This window comes from Leiobunum rupestre, chromosome 2 (genome assembly GCF_980474605.1).
Source record: "Leiobunum rupestre chromosome 2, qqLeiRupe1.1.hap1, whole genome shotgun sequence".
Taxonomy (NCBI): Eukaryota; Metazoa; Arthropoda; class Arachnida; order Opiliones; family Sclerosomatidae; genus Leiobunum; species Leiobunum rupestre.
In genome coordinates this window covers 6,416,799-6,440,353 of record NC_143385.1, presented here as the reverse complement: position 1 = coordinate 6,440,353, position 23,555 = coordinate 6,416,799, and the positions used below count along the sequence as shown (strand labels likewise).

At 43.0% G+C, this 23,555-nt stretch overlaps 1 long non-coding RNA gene across 1 annotated transcript; it reads left to right on the top strand.

Moving 5' to 3' along the window:
* Positions 1-3,054: 3,054 nt before the first annotated feature.
* LOC149955603 (uncharacterized) lies at positions 3,055-5,489 on the top strand. The gene is made up of 5 exons (XR_016478614.1): positions 3,055-3,074; positions 3,107-3,125; positions 3,182-3,292; positions 5,321-5,432; positions 5,464-5,489. It is a non-coding gene; the product is annotated as an uncharacterized LOC149955603 (long non-coding RNA).
* Positions 5,490-23,555: the final 18,066 nt, after the last annotated feature.

The window sequence follows — 23,555 nt, the reverse complement described above, 5'->3', positions numbered from 1 at the left end:
GGAGGGAATAATTCTACTTGAAACTTGTGATTGTAAGCCAATCTCAACTATGGTTATCAGAGTTTTTCAAAATAAGAGGGGGAATTTAAACATAAAATATACACTCTTTGACCTCAAATTTGTAAATGAAATTATCCCTTACAATTCTCTATGGTATCAGTGCCGTTGTTCATAACCTCAGGCATCTTGGCCTGGAAATAAGCAGGGGGGCAGAAAGAGATATACACTTACACTATTAATAGGTACTACAATTAAAATACTACAATTTAAAAATTCTACAATTAAAATAATACAATTAAAAATTCTACAATTAAAAAATTCTAAATTTAAAATACTATAATTAAAAAATTCTACATTTAAAATACTACAATTAAAAAATTCTACAATTAAACATTGACAAATTACTAACTCAAATATGATAAAAACTTGTTGAAGTTACCGGTAATAGTTAATGTTGGCTCGCGGGGCATGAAGGTATTGCTACCACCCTCCTACGCATTGTAACCCGGCCACCTGAATTAATGGCTTCAAAAGTCGCTTGATAACATAGGCCTTAGGTGGTGCCTTGGGTGATTAGCCTAGCTGATTATTAAAGGCGAGGTAAAGTACGAATAAACAAAGGTAATCCTAACGGTATAAATACACGAAACGGAATGAGCTCTCAACTCGGTGGGACCTGTCTTTAACCTTACTCCGACCAATAGCGAGGGTTTATCCCTTCTTTCTAAGATTGATTATCTACGTTTCACTGGCTACTTCAAATTGGACCCTGGGTACTCTACAATCGGGGGAGGTTTTATGGTAAATGTTACTTATTACTTGATTCGCTTCCTGGCTGCTGTTCGATTTACGGGATTCCAGATTACGGGGTTCCGAATTACGCAAGAAACACGCACACGCGTTTTCTTGGAGGGGCTCGACGGGGGACTTCTTGTTTCGCGGTGACAGTTCCAAATTGTCAATTCGTCTCGCTAACGGCACGGATGCCCGGAGTACGGTAACTAACGAGCCAGATTACGGTATAAATGTCCGATGACGACGACGAGCTTCTTACAAGCGGGCGTAGGTACTTCGGATTTCGGTCTGAAACGTCTGATCAATCAAAGGAATCGGTCTCGGTCATCTGGGTTTCTTCTCTCGGAACGGCTAGATATTGTGTGATCAACAGGTGATTTGAGGGTGTTGAGCGCATTACTTTTGCCAGATTCATTCCGTCTGGATCATGCTCTTCTGGTTGGAATGCTCTGGAAGGATCTCATCTGGATAGTAAGCGAGGGTATTCTTAATATGTATAAGAGCGACTGATTGCCCATGCCGCGCACTCGAACTGTCCGAAATTTGAGAAATAGACTATCTTTGCATGGCTAAAAAGATCAGAGTTCTGACCTTTTGGGGCACTGTCTTCTGGTTTTGTTCTGGGGATTGTGGTGCGGAGTTAAAATTATAAAATTTTTGACCTAGCAGTTTATGTGGATCATTGGTGCACCTAAGACTCGTGTCCTGTGATGGTACGAATGACGTCGCCTGACCGAGGTAGGTTCGCTCGGGGCTGCGGGGGGGGGGGGGGGGGTGATACCAGAGAGTCTCGATGTTACTTTTATTTCCGTATCCAGCGGTAATGTCCGGGTGGGGTCTTGTTACCTGCGGGTAGGCCTTAGGCCCGCGAACATGGTAATGGTTACATGTGAGCTGAGGGGATAATACTCGTCTAGACGGCTCGAAATGTATTGCACCATGGTCTTGGACCGAGAGAAAAACACTTTAATTACCGAGGGATTTAATTTTGGCCTTGCTGAAGGAAGGGATTTAGTTTATAATTTATTGTTAGATTTAAAAGTTGTTTAAATTTTCAGTTAATGTTAATTTTAATTATATTTAACAACGTCGATTAGTTATTATTAAATCGATCTTTGAATCCAAATGGCTTTGATTTAGTGGGCTTTAAGAATACTTAAAATAATAATCAATAATGGTCAAGAGTGCGAGGGAAAATCAAATAGCAAAAGTAAATAAAACCCAAAAAATTGTAAGTATACGGAGGAAGATGATCCTGAAGGGTTACAAGCGATTCAGGACAAATATTCGTCAACATAAGTTTTTAATTTCAATTAAAAACAAAATAATTTATCGGAATATAACATTTCCTCCCTGTGTCATTTGTTTTTGGACAAAACACTATCAGAAATACCCAATAACCAGATTTAGCTTTATTTGTAAAATATTATTATTATCCACATATCATTTGAGGCATAAAAGACAAGCAATATCAGAAACAACACTCATTTTATAAATCCCAAAATAAACATTACATCAACTTAACGTTTCTTGCATAAACGATAGATATACGTTAAACAAAAGTAAAATAAAACCTTAAGCTGCATAAATTTGCCGCTGCTAAAAGAAGCTAAATGTTATTTAAACATTCTTTAAACTGTTTCATTAATTTATTTCAGAGCTGTGATTTTTCAATTTTACCGTTAACACCCGACTACAAAGCTTTCGAGTACATCGAATACTCGTTACCTTGGTACCTTTCAGAATGGAGGATGATCACAGAAAAACCAATTTCACTCGAAAACAACAATTTTGCTGCCCTCAAGGTTTTCTCCAATATGGTAAGGTTTTTTTCATTGAAATGTTGGTCAAATTAGTTTTAGTATGATGGCTAGGCCGAAGGTGCTTCCAAATCCAATCACAATGCTCAGATTATAGTAGTTTAAGAAGGAAAAAGTTATTTTCACATGAATCTGTTTTCTCTTGCAGGTGTGGTTCTGCTTGGTGGGTACAATTATCTTGAACATAGGATTGCATTCTATTTTTACGAGAGTGGAGTCTTACTTTGTTGGGGGAAGAAACCAACTCAATGCTAAGAACAATCTTACTGTTTCAAATATATTCAACCAAATAATAGCAATATTATTACACCAAAGTAAATAAGTACAAATAATTTTTAACTATAAACAATAAACATTATACGAGTTATTAACTAATTTACTGTAGCATTTACTGGAAATCAATTTTTTATCTTTTTCTTTTTACATAATATAATTCAAAATGTTTAAATTTTTTTACAGGTATAAATCTCACGAATGTTAAACTGTTAAAGTTTTGGCTTTGGTTTCCCTGCATTTCGTCTTTTTTCTTGTTAACATCAATTTACAAGAACAACATCTTATCGAAGCTCTACACGCCTGTTACGCTGAACTATATAGACTCTCTGAAAGATATCACAGACCATCCAGACCTCAAACTCTTCATTCCATCCAACACTGGCATTGGCAATTACTTTATGGTAAATTGACTTACTAATAATTTAATGGCCGCAAATCTATTGGGAAACGAGATTTATAAGAATGGCTTGAAGTTATGCTTTAATGAACGTCCTATTATGACAATGGCTCATTCAGTGCTTTGTTTCAGACATATGGGTTCCCAAAAAACTATCTAAAACACCAACGACATTTTTCTTAAAACCATGCATGGGTTGAATAATATCATCAGTCGTTTTTTACAGGTGATAGAAGAAAAATAAAAAAAAAAGTGACAACAGTTCATTATCGCCAAATAATACAAGCTTTTTTAAAAAGTTTTGGTACTTTTCTAAATAAAGATCATATTAATTTTGGTCTGATATTTGTCACAAATTTTTTGAATAATTAATATTAAAGATACAAATGCCTCTCTTAGTTAACACTTGAACTTGTATTGTAAACTCTAATACAAGAGTTAGCCAGTTGTAGAAATGTATAACATTATATAATGGAATTGTCGGCTTATGTCTAAACCATGTACGAGAGTTACACTATAAAATTCCCTTTATTTATAATACTATATATTTACCAAATGTTACAATGCATGGCAACTAATAACTATCTCTAGAAGAGATAATAGAAAAAAAGTGACCGGTTAGGTCGGAGTCCGTAACCAAGAGAGTAGTCCCGACGTCCCTTATATAGCGGGCCCCTCGGATGACGCTACCAGTCTCCAACCTAATTGGCTGGAGAAGAAAGCCCGCCAAGAAATATTTGCGGACTCACTGTGGTGCAATAGTAAGCGTCACCGGTAACTTTACCCCGCTCTTAACCCTTCGGGTCAGAGGTCGCCACTTTCGGAGAATTCCAAAGGTGGACGGCGCGAGCGAGGATGAGTCATCCCTACCTTCCCGAGCAGCGTTGGCCCAAAACAACGAGATAATTCTCTGAAGTAAAGGGAAAGACTGTTAGGGACAAAGCCTACATTTGCGGATGCAAATGCGGGTTTACAAAATATAATCACAGCCTTCAATTATGCGTTGTCGCCAGTCATGAACGTCACGTACTTCTGTCTTGTGAACAATATCCTTCAGACAGCCCCAAAAATGCAAACATTTATATCTGGAAATCAGGCTTGCCACTTAACTGCTTGTCGTCAAATTATCTACCTCAAAGAAAATGTTACATTCAGATGAGCTCTTACTAAATGACTATAATGAGCTTAATCTAAAAAAAGCAAAAACCACTAGACATTTTCTACTCATTATGAACAATCAAACATTGCATAGAGTTTAGGACAGCATTATGAGAAACACGCTTCAGTATTACGAATTTCGGTACAAAAAAGGACTAATCTCTACTAGTTTCTACGTTCTTACAGATCTAATATCCACGATCAAAAAAATGTTTTTCCAAAAGGTTAGAGTTTAAGTGGTGTGGATATTTGGTCGTAATTTGATTTTGAATATCGACAAAAAAACTGTTTATCGTTTATTAGTAGACGAATATACGGCAGTTTATGAGGTTTTCGTTTTGGCTGCTACTTTGCTCTATGTTCGCTGAAAATAATTGAAATATCGCCGAAGGCTTCCCCTAGCGCCATCTCTCATTATTTCTTATCAATTGTCATTTTACAAGTATTTATATAATTTTTGAATGTGATATGGTTTTAATTTTAATTGTATAATATTTTGAGTTTTTGTGCTAGTACAGTTAATTTTAAATAATTATTGTAGCAAAATTTATTGCATTTATTTTACGAATAATTTTAGAAACACTACACTACGTTTATTTAAAAACATAAGTACAAGTTTAATTGTTTTATACTGTTGGATTATAAAGGATAATGCTGAAAAATCCTAAAAGAATGTCAGAGGATTGATACCCGGGGATACTCGTTCCAGTTCCAATTTTATATATACGAGTCTTTGCAGGAAAGGGAAAAACGAAATTTCACCCGCTGACCTTCCACATAAATCCACTGAAAAAAACCAAAGGATGAGATCGATAAAAGCGAGCAGAAAGCGAAATGCTCTAAACGAAACAAAAATGTGCTTGTTTATTTGCAGTCCTCGAAAGGCGCTGAACAACGTGCAATAAGAAAACAACTTCTGGCCCACAACGGCTCATTACCCGCATTGGATATCGGTTTAGATGAATTAACCGACGAAGTATTATCTGGCACTGCAGTAGCTTTCTTTGATTACGATAGTGCTCTATTTTGGGTGCTCGCCTTAGGGATGTGCCAAGAGCCTCCAATTCACTTTCACTTATCGAAGGACAATGTTTACTCGGAGTATTACAATTTTGCCATCAGGAGAGGTGTAGATCGAGCCATCTCGCAGGAATTATCTGATACGTGAGGATGGCTTACTTATTAACAATTTCTTTAACGGAGTTGCCCTAATTTTTTGTTTATGCAAATGTCGATCCCCACTATGACCAGTAATCCTAAGACAATCATTACGTATAATATATTTAAGTTAAATGTCTTAATAATATTTTCGCAAGCAAACTAAGAGCGGAAGTTATTTGTTATCCTTTAATTAAGAAGTATGCATTTGTGCTATATAAGTGAGACATGAAATGATGCATATTCCTGGCCAATAAGGGCAAATTCCTTTAAATCCACGGTTGCATACATCAAATCACTTTCATTTATCACGGATGTTAAGTGTGACTTTATCCTTTTAATATCTATTCTTTGAGGAAACTCGTTAGCAGTATCGTAGATAGATATTTCCCGAGGGGGGGGGGGGGTTTCGGAATACGTAATATATCAGGAGAAGGGGAAGAATTGTTATTACAGGTAAATCTCAGATCAAGGAAGGAAGATTGACACAGGAAACACTCACTATTGTCTAAACTTCTGACCGTGAGACCTTTTAAGTGTTAGCAATTTATTTCCCACTGGGCGAGGCCTTTTTCCCTTTTAGGAAAAACCCTCAAGATAAACAAAAATCAAAACATTTTACGTAGATCAATTTAATATTTTCCATTCTATTTTAGAATTTTTGTTAATCTACTTTCAACATTCAAATTATATAACAACGATTTAAAGTTGAGACAAAACTGCTTGGTTTCACTATGTAGATAATAGTGTCAATATGTTTAATGAATCGTACGACATTTGACAAGTCATTTATCAAAACATATTTATAAAAAAGAAATATCTCGGAAACACGAACAATATCGTTTATAAGCGAAGGAATTTTCTCAAAGCTGAATAAAATAAAGTCAGTATAGTGACGTATTTATCCACGCACTTGTTGTCTTTTGAAGACGAATATAGCTGTGCGAACCGCGACGACACAAGTTTCAAACAAATAAAATAAAATGGCTTTAGGAATTCGATTAATCTATTTTAACTACACATGAAGCTGTTAATTGTTCTTTTCAGAGCCTTACGATATTTCGAAGGATCCGTCTTCAAGAAAGACATTGCTCGTCAAACCGAAGAAAATCAGAAATGCAGTCTCACAGCCCGACCAATGAAAAAAAATAAATTGGCAGCTCTTTTATTGAATTCTATTTACTTACCATTGAGCGTTCTCGGGTACGGAATTGCCCTATCCATAATTGTAATTGTATTCGAACATAAACCAAATAATTTTCAGATTTAATTAATCAAGATCTATTTAATGATACCAAAGTAAGCAAATGTAAGCCAAACGTTGAATTTAATAATAATAATTAGCTAGGCTTATACCCAATACCGTAGGCCTATGTCATGAAGCTACTTTTAAAGCCATTAATTAGGTTTGCCTGGTTACAAGGCGTAGGTGGGTGGCAAGCCCTTAATGCCACGCGAGCCAACAGCTCCCTACACTAACTAGTGCCGTTAACCTCGACAAGTACTTATGGAAGCAGAAACCAAATTTAAGAAGTCTTTTCAGGAATAAACTATAGGCATTCCGATCAAACTCAAGCCTCAACTTGATTAAAATCGGTGAAATCCAAACGTTATTTGTTAAAAGAAGTTTCTATATTAAACGAGCAATAGAAAGTCAATAGCTTACCTACTTATGTTTTATTATTATATTTCAAAGTTTTTTAAACCCTCAAAGGTTCATTTAATAAAACCAACAACACAACAAACAAAAAAAGAAATTGAGAACAAGTAGTTTTCGAGCAAAGCTCCAAATGGAAAGGTGTTCAACACAGAGGCCGCTTTGCTTCGTTGAACCGGGAATGTGACCGTCCGGGAAGTTTTTGGACCCTATTACCTATCGCGTAGATCAGGTCCCTACCGTCACACCCGAAAGAGTCGAGAACTTCAACAGACACGGCTTTTAACATCAAACATTTCTCTAGACCGGAGTACTAGAATTTCTTCTACATTTCAGCCCGGGTTGGGGACCAATAAAGATGGCACCAGTTAGCGTAAAATTCCAAACGATAGATTTTAGACACAACCATATAACCTGGGACAAGTCATCAGGCTGTTTACTAATGGCCTGATAATTATTTGCACGTTCAATAACCGTATTCGGGTTTTATTTAAACAATAATATATTTCAAACTCGGTTAATAATTGTTAAAAAAGTAAGTTCAATTATACCCCCATCGGGTGTGACGCAAGCCTAAGCCCGGACAACTATATCATCAAATGTACGCACAATCATGTATGGTATAACTTCATGACAAAATAAAGCAATTTCCATTCTCCAACGAAGTTGGCCGCTCGTTTTAATATGAGTTACGTAAACCCTTTCTTTGATAAATCCCAAGAGAAAAAGTCAAGCGGTGTCCGTTCGGGATATCTTGCAAGCCAAGATCGTTTCCTCCAATCCATCTGTGAGAAGACTCGTTGTTCAGGAATTCAGTCACCTCTCTGAGATAATATGTTGGGGCGCCATCTTGCTGAAACCAATTCAAGGCGTGTTTCAATCAAATGAAGGTCGTCGATTGCATCTGCAAGCTCTATCTGTAAAAAAAGCCCATAGTTCTTGGCGTTGAGATTTTGAAGCAAGAACACTGGACCAATCAAACAATTTCCTATTAGTTCGACCAAACATTTAAGCGCTGGAACTGAACTTGGTGATGATGTTTGAATAGCGCTCTCCAGATGTGGCTATTCGTAAAAATCTTCACAACGTCGACAACAGTAGCCATAATTTTTTGACAGTCACCATTCCTAATATGTCTCCACATAGGAGGTGTAAAAGATGAGCGAGACATCCAAGCGGAACGATTGATGTAAATTTCCCCTTTACTAAGGCCAGTGAAGCTCGCATATTGGGAGCGTTGTCTCCGATTACAACAAAAAATTTCAATTACATTGATTATCAGCTCAGCCAAGTTAGCCGCGTTATGTATGTTTTCCTTTGTCATTACAAAATCCACAAAAAGAGGCTCTGGATTGGAAACTACAAAATTGATGATTGACTCATTCCTGATATTACTCCACCCACCACACTGCAAATGCAAGTTAATGGAGTCTTGCATATGACTTGCTACACCAGCTTGCATTTTTGCATATTGAGCGTTAATGTTCTTTCGAGTTACACGATATCTTGAAGGCACTGCGTAAGATGGGCGTATTTTTTTGAAGAATTCTATCCATAGTGGATGTTCAACCGTTGACAATGGTGAGTGACTTACGGAGATTGCTTTTGCAAGACTTTCGTTCAAAGATACCTGAAACCGAAACCACATTTATCACTTAAGTATTAACCTACGTAGGCTAAGGTTTTGGATATAGGCTCTGCTTACATTTAACTGGTCAACAAAGGATAGTAGGCCTCCTCCGCTGACATCATGCGATGACGAAGATAACGAACTCAAAGGTCTTAGAGACCTACTAGTATTAGAACAAGCTGAACTAGACCCTGGCTCTGAAGCCTCTGATACAAAAGCGAGGCCAAATGCATCTTATTTTTTTTTAAATATTCCATTATCTCTATACTCGGAACTTGGATATTTGCGGCGCTGATTTCCGGAGTCTCTACAGTTTCTATCTGTAATGACTTTTCATCGTGATCGCTAGAGAAAGGGGTTCCCTCTGGAGTACGAGATAATCAGTCTTATATCTCTTCCTCCAGACGGCGACCCCCAGGTTCTCCCTGCCTACCCATTTCCCCCCCTGCTTTCCTCTAGCAGATTTTTGGAGGATGGGTTTTTCCCCTCTGCTCTCACCAATCTCCAGATTTAGTTTCTTCACTCACATTTTTTTTAGAGGATGGATTTTCCAGACTCTGACTTCACCCCCCCTCGTTACCCATAAAATAATCTCCTTGCTAGATTTTGTTTTCCCCGTGCTGCCATCTTATCTCATTCACCATACTGCAATCAGTAGATTATCTATGATCCATCTCCCCCCTCGAAACCCATAATTTAATCTTTATAAATTATCGCTATATTCTCTCAATTTCTATAATTTGTGGCTATAATTTTCTAATCTCTAGAATATGAGCAATAAGAACAAGTTTTTTACATTTAATTTGTTTATTTAAGAACTTTGTTTATATGTAAGTAGATACTATCAGATATTCCATAGAATGGTTATCTTGTACACTCTTTTTCAAAAGTCTTTGGCTGTGGGCGATTTTGCCGTAAAAACCGATTAATTCAAAAACCGTTAATCGCAAAGAAACGGAATTCGAGAATATCAATAAGGGTATCGTTGTCCATCAATTTCAGCTGTTTGCGTGACACAATTTTAAACACGCGCCAAAATACGCGCATTTCCCAAATATTGAACTTTCTAAAATATTGATTTTAGGAGAAAATAAATGTGATTTTCAGAATCAGTGGGGTCAATTTATAATTAGAAAGTGTCACTGTAGTTGTCGTATCTTCGTTATTTAGGGATTGCCTACTTCGCTCACTATGTTAAATGGAACTTAATATAAAAACATTCTATTATAGAGTATTTATTAACGCCGTTAATTTTTTATTTATGGCAACATGTTATATTTTTACTATCTATAAAACACTAATTGTTTTTAAATGGTAGAGCCGCACCTCGAGTTAGGATGCGATAAAGGTTTTATAGGCCACAGCTTCGGAACACGCGTATTCCTTATAGGTTGCTTTTCTTATCATTAATGCGCCGAAGATATAAACACAAATGTAGAGTTAAACAATAAAACACCAACAATAGTCGCTTGTGAAAACTAATTGGTGAGAAACAGCGCGAACTATTCAGCCTTTGGTAATGCTTCCAGGTGAGAGTTATTTCTAACAAAGGATCTGGGACAATTTCTTAAAGCGAGTCTACTATTAGCTCTATATTTGTTCGGAGTGTAAACCAAGTTAAAAGAGTCTCAGAGCTTACGGGGGCTGGCAACGTACGTAGAATATTTGAAGTTTTCGCTGCGATAATGGTCCCCCCCCCCCAACAAGCAGCTTCGCCGCCTATACTTCGTATTCCTTCTGTAACCAAGTTTTAGCAACTTGCTAAGATACAGGTAGCCACTAGCCGAACCCTTTAACTCTACCTACACTACCAGAAAAACAACTTGTTACTAATTATTTAAATGAAATTAGAAACACGAGCAACGTAACGAGATTATTCGTGACCGAAAGTAACGTTTTAATTTGTTGGTTAACTAAACATTCAATTTCAACCCTTTCTTATATACTGGTGTCTACATATATTTTTGTTTTAAAATTTAAAATTAAACCGTTCATGGCGGAGAGTAAATTTGCCATTTGTAAAAGCGTAAGAAACTTGCGTAACAACTGTATGACACTGATCGACAGCGTTTAATAATTTTCGGGAAACTGGAAATAGCTGTAGCGCGCGCTGATCCTCGCCTCGATTCCACGTTCTTGTTACCTAAATCTTTTCTCAAAAGTATAATTAATTCTACGTTCCGATTGAATAATTTAGCATTTTATATTTTAAAACAAAATGAGCTCTTCTAGCTGTAATTTTAAACGTCCCAGTTGTTTAAAGGGTCTGGTTCATTAAGGAATTTAGCATTACAAGAATTGGTCGTGTCAAAAATTACAACTTATTACAAAAATGTTACGTCTTGAGGTTAACGGTAATAGTTAGTGTAGGGAGCTGTTGTTTTACCACAACCCTCTTACGCATTGTAACCCGCCCACCTGAATTAATGGCTTCAAAAGTCGCTTGATGACTTAGGCCTAAGGCGGTGCCTTAGTTATTAGCCTAGCTGATTATAACAAATAATACATATGAGGCTCACTATATTACAAATTAGGCTTACTCTAATAACAATTTGGCTTAAAACAAATTGAATATTTAGTTAATAGTCAAGCATACGACCCCCGTTTGCCAAACATTTTCGTAGTCGTCTACGGAAGGACATACACAATCTTCGAATATAACCTTGGGGCACCAAATCGAAGGCATTTCGCACCATTTGTAGTAAATCTTCCCTGCTCTCGGGAATCCGGTTTTCCATTAGATGAACAATCATGGCCGCCGCAGACGGAATCATCGCTTCTCGCAATACATTGATGTAGGTGTGGCCGGTCAATCTTCCTTCAACATGGTGTAGGATCCCGGCTTGGTTGTTTCCGATACAAACCCACATATTGACGCTAACTCGCCCATTTGTCGGCGTTTCAGCGATATTTCGTGGGTTCGTTCTCGTCGAACGTCTCCTCGAGACCCAGCAAGTGGGCGAAGATGAGGAGCTTTGAAAAGTCTATTTAAAGTAGTGTCATATTTAATAATTAGGCTATTGTATGCTTGTAAAAAATACTTCGGTGACAAAACTTTATTCGAATTCTTATCGAAAAAATAAGCTGCAAAACACGTCCATAAATAAAAGAAGTTAATAATTGTTTTTTTGTAGTTATTATATGTTAATTGAAATTCATTATTAATTTTTATTTGTTATTATTTCTAATCACGCGAAGCACGTCTCCCCAGTCTAATTAATTTCAGTTGTCGGAACGCTGTGGAAGACCAGAGATTGTATTATATCCGCTAGTTAAGCGTTCCAGGAAAACCCGAAGTTGAGGGAAAACTTTCAGATGCTATATCTCTTCAACCGTTGGTCGTAGCGACCTGACAATGACACTTGTCCAATATGAATCAATAATTCTGAATCCGAAAATGCAAGTTTCAGGGGCGTAACACCAATATTTTAAAAGTTGTCGAAAACGGTATTTGCTATTTCCCGCCAAAATATGACCATTTCGAGACAGTGACTCAGTCCATTCGACAGAGCGACAAAAATTAATTATAGTCATAATTGGTTTCATATTTGTATCTTTTTCGCGTTTTGAGCAATTTCAAAATAAGTGCCAAAATTTCGACATGCTAAAACTTATTTAACAGAGTGTACTATATATTTTGTCTTTCTTAGCCTGCAACTGACTATAGTAATATCTTCTCTGTGCCCACGGTATGGTAGATCACAATGTATTGCTAATGTACGAACCACGTCTATGCTTTCCACTCATCGCCCTCCCCCTTCGTTGTTTTTGTTGTTTTTCCATATGTTGTAAGCAACGCACGCGCAAATGTGGTTTTTTTAAGGTTTATGTCTCTTAATTTTCTAACACAAACCTTGCGAATCGTCGATTATTCCTTAGCACCAAGGGTTTAGATTCCTGCGCAAAAATACACGGCGTTTAAAATGTGAGAATAGTGGAGCCAAAATCTATCAAAATTCTACCCAGTTTTGGTTTTAAAATGATAGTATTCTGTACAAAACGATCGTTGTGATTTCTTTTCTTTAGAAAACAGGCCGTTTGGTTGGCATGGTTTAGCTCTCAATTTTAATTCTATAATATCCGTGGTAATATATTCACCAAAAGGTCCTCTATCCGCTGAAAATAATTCCATATCCACAGAGTCAGATTTATCCCCTAGTTCTCAATCACTGTTGTCCGGTCCAGCTGTTCAGTTATATCAGCAGCTAAACAGTATCTCTCGGTCACATTCGGTTCTGGTTCATCACCTACATTTTTAACCAATAAACTCACAATGACGAAGAAGTGCCTTGATGGTCATCTGGATTTTTTTTTAATAATTTCGAAATGTTTTGCCATTTCTTTGCGATACCGGAGGTCCCCTTTCCCTCGGTGGGCCCCCTATTTACGCCACTGTAAGCGTCGGAACCGGCGCGTCAATAGCCACGGTTCTATCTTGGATTCGCCAGGTAACGGTACCAACGTCGTCAGGTGACGTCAAAGGTAGCAGTACCGTCAATTGCCGTCAAGGGTACCAGTACCGTCAATTGCCGTCAAGGGTACCAGTACCGTCAATTGCCGTCAAGGGTACCAGTACCGTCAATTGCCGTCAAGGGTACCAGTACCGTCAATTGCCGTCAAGGGTACCAGTACCGTCAATTGCCGTCAAGGGTACCAGTACCGTCAATTGCCGTCAAGGGTACCAGTACCGTCAATTGCCGTCAAGGGTACCAGTACCGTCAATTGCCGTCAAGGGTACCAGTACCGTCAATTGCCGTCAAGGGTACCAGTACCGTCAATTGCCGTCAAGGGTACCAGTACCGTCAACTGCCGTCAAGGGTACCAGTACCGTCAATTGCCGTCAAGGGTATCAGTACCGTCAATTGTCGTCAAGGGTACCAGTACCGTCAATTGCCGTCAAGGGTACCAGTCTCGTCAATTGCCGTCAAGGGTACCAGTACCGTCAACTGCCGTCAAGGGTACCAGTACCGTCAATTGCCGTCAAGGGTATCAGTACCGTCAATTGTCGTCAAGGGTACCAGTACCGTCAATTGCCGTCAAGGGTACCAGTACCGTCAATTGCCGTCAAGGGTACCAGTACCGTCAATTGCCGTCAATGGTAGCAGTACCGTCAATTGCCGTCAAGGGTACCAGTACCGTCAATTGCCGTCAAGGGTACCAGTACCGTCAATTGCCGTCAAGGGTACCAGTACCGTCAATTGCCGTCAAGGGTAGCAGTACCGTCAATTGCCGTCAAGGGTACCAGTACCGTCAATTGCCGTCAAGGGTACCAGTACCGTCAATTGCCGTCAAGGGTACCAGTACCGTCAATTGCCGTCAAGGGTACCAGTACCGTCAATTGCCGTCAAGGGTACCAATACCGTCAATTGCCGTCAAGGGTACCGGTACCGTCAATTGCCGTCAAGGGTACCAGTACCGTCAATTGCCGTCAAGGGTACCAGTACCGTCAATTGCCGTCAAGGGTACCAGTACCGTCAATTGCCGTCAAGGGTAGCAGTACCGTCAATTGCCGTCAAGGGTACCAGTACCGTCAATTGCCGTCAAGGGTACCAGTACCGTCAATTGCCGTCAAGGGTAGCAGTACCGTCAATTGCCGTCAAGGGTACCAGTACCGTCAATTGCCGTCAAGGGTACCAGTACCGTCAATTGCCGTCAAGGGTAGCAGTACCGTCAATTGCCGTCAAGGGTACCAGTACCGTCAATTGCCGTCAAGGGTAGCAGTACCGTCAATTGCCGTCAAGGGTACCAGTACCGTCAATTGCCGTCAAGGGTACCAGTACCGTCAATTGCCGTCAAGGGTACCAGTACCGTCAATTGCCGTCAAGGGTACCAGTACCGTCAATTGCCGTCAAGGGTAGCAGTACCGTCAATTGCCGTCAAGGGTACCAGTACCGTCAATTGCCGTCAAGGGTACCAGTACCGTCAATTGCCGTCAAGGGTACCAGTACCGTCAATTGCCGTCAAGGGTACCAATACCGTCAATTGCCGTCAAGGGTAGCAGTACCGTCAATTGCCGTCAAGGGTACCAGTACCGTCAATTGCCGTCAAGGGTACCAGTACCGTCAATTGCCGTCAAGGGTACCAGTACCGTCAATTGCCGTCAAGGGTACCAGTACCGTCAATTGCCGTCAAGGGTAGCAGTACCGTCAATTGCCGTCAAGGGTACCAGTACCGTCAATTGCCGTCAAGGGTAGCAGTACCGTCAATTGCCGTCAAGGGTACCAGTACCGTCAATTGCCGTCAAGGGTACCAGTACCGTCAATTGCCGTCAAGGGTACCAGTACCGTCAATTGCCGTCAAGGGTACCAGTACCGTCAATTGCCGTCAAGGGTACCAGTACCGTCAATTGCCGTCAAGGGTACCAGTACCGTCAATTGCCGTCAAGGGTACCAGTACCGTCAATTACCGTCAAGGGTACCAATACCGTCAATTGCCGTCAAGGGTACCAGTACCGTCAATTGCCGTCAAGGGTACCAGTACCGTCAATTGCCGTCAAGGGTACCAGTACCGTCAATTGCCGTCAAGGGTACCAGTACCGTCAATTGCCGTCAAGGGTACCAGTACCGTCAATTGCCGTCAAGGGTACCAGTACCGTCAATTGCCGTCAAGGGTACCAGTACCGTCAATTGCCGTCAAGGGTACCAGTACCGTCAATTGCCGTCAAGGGTACCAGTACCGTCAACTGCCGTCAAGGGTACCAGTACCGTCAATTGCCGTCAAGGGTATCAGTACCGTCAATTGTCGTCAAGGGTACCAGTACCGTCAATTGCCGTCAAGGGTACCAGTACCGTCAATTGCCGTCAAGGGTACCAGTACCGTCAACTGCCGTCAAGGGTACCAGTACCGTCAATTGCCGTCAAGGGTATCAGTACCGTCAATTGTCGTCAAGGGTACCAGTACCGTCAATTGCCGTCAAGGGTACCAGTACCGTCAATTGTCGTCAAGGGTACCAGTACCGTCAATTGCCGTCAAGGGTACCAGTACCGTCAATTGCCGTCAAGGGTACCAGTACCGTCAATTGCCGTCAAGGGTAGCAGTACCGTCAATTGCCGTCAAGGGTACCAGTACCGTCAATTGCCGTCAAGGGTAGCAGTACCGTCAATTGCCGTCAAGGGTACCAGTACCGTCAATTGCCGTCAAGGGTACCAGTACCGTCAATTGCCGTCAAGGGTACCAGTACCGTCAATTGCCGTCAAGGGTACCAGTACCGTCAATTGCCGTCAAGGGTACCAGTACCGTCAATTGCCGTCAAGGGTAGCAGTACCGTCAATTGCCGTCAAGGGTACCAGTACCGTCAATTGGCGTCAAGGGTACCAGTACCGTCAATTGCCGTCAAGGGTACCAGTACCGTCAATTGCCGTCAAGGGTAGCAGTACCGTCAATTGCCGTCAAGGGTACCAGTACCGTCAATTGCCGTCAAGGGTAGCAGTACCGTCAATTGCCGTCAAGGGTACCAGTACCGTCAATTGCCGTCAAGGGTACCAGTACCGTCAATTGCCGTCAAGGGTACCAGTACCGTCAATTGCCGTCAAGGGTACCAGTACCGTCAATTGCCGTCAAGGGTAGCAGTACCGTCAATTGCCGTCAAGGGTACCAGTACCGTCAATTGCCGTCAAGGGTACCAGTACCGTCAATTACCGTCAAGGGTACCAATACCGTCAATTGCCGTCAAGGGTACCAGTACCGTCAATTGCCGTCAAGGGTACCAGTACCGTCAATTGCCGTCAAGGGTACCAGTACCGTCAATTGCCGTCAAGGGTACCAGTACCGTCAATTGCCGTCAAGGGTAGCAGTACCGTCAATTGCCGTCAAGGGTACCAGTACCGTCAATTGTCGTCAAGGGTAGCAGTACCGTCAATTGCCGTCAAGGGTACCAGTACCGTCAATTGCCGTCGAGGGTACCAGTACCGTCAATTGCCGTCAAGGGTAGCAGTACCGTCAATTGCCGTCAAGGGTACCAGTACCGTCAATTGCCGTCAAGGGTACCAGTACCGTCAATTGCCGTCGAGGGTAGCAGTACCGTCAATTGCCGTCGAGGGTACCAGTACCGTCAATTGCCGTCAAGGGTAGCAGTACCGTCAATTGCCGTCAAGGGTACCAGTACCGTCAATTGCCGTCAAGGGTACCAGTACCGTCAATTGCCGTCGAGGGTAGCAGTACCGTCAATTGCCGTCGAGGGTACCAGTACCGTCAATTGCCGTCGAGGGTAGCAGTACCGTCAATTGCCGTCGAGGGTACCAGTACCGTCAATTGCCGTCGTGGGTACCAGTACCGTCAATTGCCGTCGAGGGTACCAGTACCGTCAATTGCCGTCAAGGGTACCAGTACCGTCAATTGCCGTCAAGGGTACCAGTACCGTCAATTACCGTCAAGGGTACCAGTACCGTCAATTGCCGTCAAGGGTACCAGTACCGTCAATTGTCGTCAAGGGTAGCAGTACCGTCAATTGCCGTCAAGGGTACCAGTACCGTCAATTGCCGTCAAGGGTACCAGTACCGTCAATTGCCGTCAAGGGTAGCAGTACCGTCAATTGCCGTCAAGGGTACCAGTACCGTCAATTGCCGTCAAGGGTACCAGTACCGTCAATTGCCGTCAAGGGTACCAGTACCGTCAATTGCCGTCAAGGGTACCAGTACCGTCAATTGCCGTCAAGGGTAGCAGTACCGTCAATTGCCGTCAAGGGTACCAGTACCGTCAATTGCCGTCAAGGGTACCAGTACCGTCAATTGCCGTCAAGGGTACCAGTACCGTCAATTGCCGTCAAGGGTACCAGTACCGTCAATTGCCGTCAAGGGTACCAGTACCGTCAATTGCCGTCAAGGGTACCAGTACCGTCAATTGCCGTCAAGGGTACCAGTACCGTCAATTGCCGTCAAGGGTACCAGTACCGTCAATTGCCGTCAAGGGTAGCAGTACCGTCAATTGCCGTCAAGGGTACCAGTACCGTCAATTGCCGTCAATGGTACCAGTACCGTCAATTGCCGTCAAGGGTAGCAGTACCGTCAATTGCCGTCAAGGGTACCAGTACCGTCAATTGCCGTCAAGGGTACCAGTACCGTCAATTGCCGTCAAGGGTACCAGTACCGTCAATTGCCGTCAAGGGTACCAGTACCGTCAACTGTCGTCAAGGGTACCAGTACCGTCAATTGCCGTCAAGGGTATCAGTACCGTCAATTGTCGTCAAGGGTACCAGTACCGTCAATTGCCGTCAAGGGTATCAGTACCGTCAATTGCCGTCAAGGGTACCAGTACCGTCAATTGCCGTCGAGGGTAGCAGTACCGTCAATTGCCGTCGAGGGTACCAGTACCGTCAATTGCCGTCGTGGGTACCAGTACCGTCAATTGCCGTCGAGGGTACCAGTACCGTCAATTGCCGTCGTGGGTACCAGTACCGTCAATTGCCGTCGAGGGTACCAGTACCGTCAATTGCCGTCAAGGGTACCAGTACCGTCAATTGCCGTCAAGGGTAGCAGTACCGTCAATTGCCGTCAAGGGTACCAGTACCGTCAATTGCCGTCAAGGGTAGCAGTACCGTCAATTGCCGTCAAGGGTACCAGTACCGTCAATTGCCGTCAAGGGTACCAGTACCGTCAATTGCCGTCAAGGGTACCAGTACCGTCAATTGCCGTCAAGGGTACCAGTACCGTCAATTGCCGTCAAGGGTACCAGTACCGTCAATTGCCGTCAAGGGTAGCAGTACCGTCAATTGCCGTCAAGGGTACCAGTACCGTCAATTGCCGTCAAGGGTAGCAGTACCGTCAATTGCCGTCAAGGGTACCAGTACCGTCAATTGCCGTCAAGGGTAGCAGTACCGTCAATTGCCGTCAAGGGTACCAGTACCGTCAATTGCCGTCAAGGGTAGCAGTACCGTCAATTGCCGTCAAGGGTACCAGTACCGTCAATTGCCGTCAAGGGTAGCAGTACCGTCAATTGCCGTCAAGGGTACCAGTACCGTCAATTGCCGTCAAGGGTACCAGTACCGTCAATTGCCGTCAAGGGTACCAGTACCGTCAATTGCCGTCAAGGGTACCAGTACCGTCAATTGCCGTCAAGGGTACCAGTACCGTCAATTGCCGTCAAGGGTACCAGTACCGTCAATTGCCGTCAAGGGTACCAGTACCGTCAATTGCCGTCAAGGGTAGCAGTACCGTCAATTGCCGTCAAGGGTACCAGTACCGTCAATTGCCGTCAAGGGTACCAGTACCGTCAATTGCCATCAAGGGTAGCAGTACCGTCAATTGCCGTCAAGGGTACCAGTACCGTCAATTGCCGTCAAGGGTACCAGTACCGTCAATTGCCGTCAAGGGTACCAGTACCGTCAATTGCCGTCGAGGGTAGCAGTACCGTCAATTGCCGTCGAGGGTACCAGTACCGTCAATTGCCGTCGAGGGTAGCAGTACCGTCAATTGCCGTCGAGGGTACCAGTACCGTCAATTGCCGTCGAGGGTAGCAGTACCGTCAATTGCCGTCGAGGGTACCAGTACCGTCAATTGCCGTCGTGGGTACCAGTACCGTCAATTGCCGTCAAGGGTAGCAGTACCGTCAATTGCCGTCAAGGGTACCAGTACCGTCAATTGCCGTCAAGGGTAGCAGTACCGTCAATTGCCGTCAAGGGTACCAGTACCGTCAATTGCCGTCAAGGGTACCAGTACCGTCAATTGCCGTCAAGGGTACCAGTACCGTCAATTGCCGTCAAGGGTACCAGTACCGTCAATTGCCGTCAAGGGTACCATTACCGTCAATTGCCGTCAAGGGTACCAGTACCGTCAATTGCCGTCAAGGGTAGCAGTACCGTCAATTGCCGTCAAGGGTACCAGTACCGTCAATTGCCGTCAAGGGTAGCAGTACCGTCAATTGCCATCAAGGGTAGCAGTACCGTCAATTGCCGTCAAGGGTACCAGTACCGTCAATTGCCGTCAAGGGTACCAGTACCGTCAATTGCCGTCAAGGGTACCAGTACCGTCAATTGCCGTCGAGGGTAGCAGTACCGTCAATTGCCGTCGAGGGTACCAGTACCGTCAATTGCCGTCGAGGGTAGCAGTACCGTCAATTGCCGTCGAGGGTACCAGTACCGTCAATTGCCGTCGAGGGTAGCAGTACCGTCAATTGCCGTCGAGGGTACCAGTACCGTCAATTGCCGTCGTGGGTACCAGTACCGTCAATTGCCGTCGAGGGTAGCAGTACCGTCAATTGCCGTCAAGGGTACCAGTACCGTCAATTGCCGTCGAGGGTACCAGTACCGTCAATTGCCGTCAAGGGTACCAGTACCGTCAATTGCCGTCAAGGGTACCAGTACCGTCAATTGCCGTCAAGGGTACCAGTACCGTCAATTGCCGTCAAGGGTACCAGTACCGTCAATTGTCGTCAAGGGTACCAGTACCGTCAATTGCCGTCAAGGGTATCAGTACCGTCAATTGTCGTCAAGGGTACCAGTACCGTCAATTGCCGTCAAGGGTATCAGTACCGTCAATTGTCGTCAAGGGTAGCAGTATCGTCAATTGCCGTCAAGGGTACCAGTACCGTCAATTGCCGTCAAGGGTACCAGTACCGTCAATTGCCGTCAAGGGTATCAGTACCGTCAATTGTCGTCAAGGGTAGCAGTACCGTCAATTGCCGTCAAGGGTATCAGTACCGTCAATTGTCGTCAAGGGTAGCAGTACCGTCAATTGCCGTCAAGGGTACCAGTACCGTCAATTGCCGTCAAGGGTACCAGTACCGTCAATTGCCGTCGAGGGTACCAGTACCGTCAATTGCCGTCAAGGGTACCAGTACCGTCAATTGCCGTCGAGGGTACCAGTACCGTCAATTGCCGTCGAGGGTACCAGTACCGTCAATTGCCGTCGAGGGTACCAGTACCGTCAATTGCCGTCGAGGGTACCAGTACCGTCAATTGCCGTCAAGGGTACCAGTACCGTCAATTGCCGTCAAGGGTACCAGTACCGTCAATTGCCGTCAAGGGTACCAGTACCGTCAATTGCCGTCAAGGGTACCAGTACCGTCAATTGCCGTCAAGGGTACCAATAAGGTCAGCTGACGTCAAGGGTATATGTTAGTCAGCTGACGTGAAGGGTATATGTTAGACAGCTGACGTCAAGGCTACCGGTACGTCAAACAGAGCTATATGCCGAGACAATATTTTGCTACGGACCGACCGACATCCGTAGTATTCACGTTATCTTCTACGACGCGTTCAGTTGGTAATCGCGTCCGTTCATTTTTACCTACTTCTACGCGAAAAATTCCTGCTATTATATTTGCAAATTTCATCTTTTATACTTGCAAATTTCATACTTTATATATGTAAATTTCATACTTTATATATGTAAATTTCATATTATAATTATATAAATAAAAAAATTGACTTACTTAAATACTGAATTTGTCTTACTATTTGCTAAACACTGGTCTATTGCCGTAGAAATCACTAGCAAATATGCCGTTCGACTTTAGAAAAAAGAACAAAAAAACGAAATCATCAGCGTTTATGGTTAAAGCCTAAATGAAAAAGTTAATTGAATCGGAGCGCTGTGGGCTCCCCCGCATTTTTACCTCTCCGAGGGTACTAGTCCCTTAGGAGGGGTTTTACAATCAACGTGTCTGTCAATCTGTCTGTTTGTCTTGTCTGCGAACGCGTTCTCATTTTCGGGGCAAAGGGTAATAGTCACTGCCTACGCAGTTTCTTGGAATTTGGGAAAAGGTTTCGTCCATAAGGGCCCTCTTTCTGTCAGTGGGTGTATTATTTATATTCTTGTTTTGCGAATAGGCCTATAAAAATATTTCGCCTAAGTTGTTCTCTTTCCCTAACTACTAGAGGATTTCGGAAAGGGGGTAGGAAGGGGAAGTAAGTCTGTGACGTATGTTCAACAGCAGCGCCATTTATGTACAGATATCAAAACTATAAAAAACGTTAAAAACAAATTTCGTCTGCTGCAGTATTTTTGTGAGAAACATAAGCCTTAGCAAGAATCGTGGCCTTACACGAACGTTTCTTATGATTAACACGTAAATTATAAGTTAAAAATATAAAATGAATCATATAATTGGAATTGGAGGATCTGTTTGCTGTTTTATTTAAATGCTATTTAATTTACATTTATCAAAAACATTAACAAACCTTTTCTTTGGAGAATCCATCGCTTCAAACTTGCCGATTCTCGAAGTGCGAATTCGTTAGACTGCAAAAAAATCGTCGAAGTTGGGTGTAAATTCCGACCAATCAGATAAATCCTCTTTTTCGCAGGTTCACGCGGGGGAAGTACTGATGGGAAGTCTCCTCGTAGGATAATATGTTTATCGGCCTATTGTGATTGTACGTGGAGAATCTTCGACGTTTGGGACGGACCGAATGCTGAGGGTTACGGTAAACGTATCACCGTCCAAATCGCAGGGTTTCGGCTAAATGTTCACGGTATACGTCATACTATCAATTTGCGATCGCATCGGGCAGATTCCGAACCCGAGCCCTCCTGCATGACAGGCGAGTGCTCTACTACAGAACCACCGATACATACTACGGTTTATTGTACTCTGAACAATCCACCGTGGTTCACTTCTACAATTCGGAGACTCTCTTACCATCGCGATCATCACAGGTCCCGTCGTAATGGAGTGAATGCGGAATTCCACGACGAACAGTACCGAATTTACAGAAACATGGTTAATAACCACCTTAAATCTTCCAAAAATTCATACATCAGTTGCGAAGTAGAGCGTTGCGGGGGAAACTCTCGCCTCTTGTGGAAGACCTTCAAAAAACATATTTCTACTCCCCGACTACCAATCTCGCAGTTAACTTCCGGTAATACTATTATCACCGACCCTTACGATATCGCCTGCGCGTTGAATCGTCATTTCACCGATATCAAGCCTTGGCCTAGCGTTCTACCATCGCGAGAACTCGAATCGGAACATACTTTTGAACTACAACCTGTAACGGTTAAAGAGGTTTTTGAGTTACTAAAGAAGCTCTCTCCGAATAAGGCGACTGGGTCGGGCAGAATATCATCGAAACTGTTAAAGGGGACGGCCATTCTTCTAGCTGAACCTTTGACAAAGCTGATTAACTTGAGCTTCTTAACAGGGTATTTCCCAACCGAGTGGAAAACCGCCCGAATCTGTCCTATATACAAGGGTAAAGGTTCCAAGCTGGATCCAAATACGTACCGTCAGATCGCTATTTTGCAGGCAGTTTCCAAGGTTCCCGAATGCTTAGCGCAGAACAGTTGGTTGACTATCTAACGGATCACAATTTGTTATACGACCTTCAATCTGGTTTTCGTCCCCACCACTCGTCTATAACTTGCATCTTCAATCTCGTAGAGGACATTTTAGACGCCCTATCGAAGGGTCTTTTCGTCGGTGTCGTGTTCCTCGATGTCACCAAGGCTTTTGATTCCGTTGATCATAAAATTCTTCTAGATACTTTGCGGAGAATGGGACTCTCTACGCAAACGTTGCTATGGTTTGATCACTCATCCGATCAAGCGGACTCGTTTTTCGGAGTTCCACAGGGAGGTGTCCTGGCTCCCTTACTATTCTCGCTCTATATTAATACCATCTCGTGCGAGCTGGAGCATAGTGTGGCCCACCTCTTTGCTGACGACGATGCCACTTTAACAATCTCGAAGTCCCCGTCCGAGCTCATTCGAAAGATGGACGAGGACG